The following is a 1,468-nucleotide window of genomic DNA, read 5'->3' as shown; positions in this document are numbered from 1 at the left end:
GGGCTATGAAATGCAAACCTGGCCTGCTACATTATCACAGCATATTGGATATATTCCTGGTCTGCTACATTATCACCGCATATTGGATATATTCCTGGCCTGATACATTATCACAGCATATTGGATATATTCCTGGTCTGCTACATTATCACAGTATATTGGATATATTCATGGCCTGATACATTATCACAGTATATTGGATATATTCCTGGCCTGATACATTATCACAGCATATTGGATATATTCCTGGCCTGATACATTATCACAGCATATTGGATATATTCCTGGCCTGATACATTATCACAGTATATTGGATATATTCCTGGCCTGATACATTATCACAGCATATTGGATATATTCCTGGCCTGATACATTATCACAGCATATTGGATATTCCTGGCCTGATACATTATCACAGCATATTGGATATATTCCTGGCCTGATACATTATCACAGCATATTGGATATATTCCTGGCCTGATACATTATCACAGCATATTGGATATATTCCTGGCCTGATACATTATCACAGCATATCGGATATATTCCTGGCCTGATACATTATCACAGCATATTGGTTCATACATTTCTGGCCTGCCAATATTGTTATTCTCAGACCATATTATATTTCAAAATTTGACCTTTGATAACAAAATAGATAAATTGGTATAGCACTTGCAAGGCACAGCTGAGCATAAATTGAAATCATTTGCAAATAATTTACTTTTTTATTTGACTGGACTGATGGGACCTCTATCTGTCATGGTGCTTTCAAGACAACTCGGGATTCTGAAAAAAAACGAGGTCAAATCATGACGTCATCTTCAGGTCGGAAAGTCAGAGCTCTAGAAAGATGCCTGAGTTTCCCACTTGAAATTCTGAGTTGGATGACTGTTCAAAGCTATTTCCCCATTCGGATCTCATTTATTCTGAGTTCCCAGTTGTGAAGTTGGGTGTCTGAAATTAGGTAAAATAGATTTCAGTTAAGACAGAAGTCTGAGACGTACTGAAGTCGGAAGTCTGAGATTTCCCAGTTCCTAGTTGTTTTGAACATGGCATTAGTCTCAGTGGAGGGAGGGAGGGAGGGAGTCTGACCAGAGAGAGGGGACACCATCTTCCACCTGATGGTGAAACTCGAGTCACACCACATCTGCCCCATGCACAAATTCATGTTGTTCCTATGACCAGAGAAAGTGAAACATTCCTTGATATTAAAATAGACATGAGGAGCTGCTAATAATAATAAAAACACCGGGCTATCGATTCACTTGGCTACTCCTTCATTGCAGCTGCAGCACCAGTGGAAGTAGAGAAAATCATGTTTTGTAGTAGTGTTGAATAAAAACTGTCATAAAAACAGCAGCTCTTTGCTGTATTCTCTGAAAGTCTCTCTGGTCATTGTCTTAAAAGTGATGAAATCTTACATTGGCTAGTATCAAACTTTGCTGTGGCATTGGTCGTGGAAGCT

The 1,468-nt window shown here is 39.0% G+C and overlaps 1 protein-coding gene across 1 annotated transcript in view; it reads right to left on the bottom strand.

The window, feature by feature from the left end:
* LOC115185807 (caveolae-associated protein 2-like) overlaps positions 1–1,468 on the bottom strand; it is a 4,526-nt gene that overhangs the window by 1,546 nt on the left and 1,512 nt on the right. The gene's annotated exons all lie outside the window — the stretch shown is intronic.

Source organism: Salmo trutta, unplaced genomic scaffold (assembly GCF_901001165.1).
Source record: "Salmo trutta unplaced genomic scaffold, fSalTru1.1, whole genome shotgun sequence".
Lineage (NCBI taxonomy): Eukaryota > Metazoa > Chordata > Actinopteri > Salmoniformes > Salmonidae > Salmo > Salmo trutta.
The sequence above is the reverse complement of the archived record's forward strand: the minus strand, read 5'-3'. Positions and strand labels throughout refer to the sequence as shown.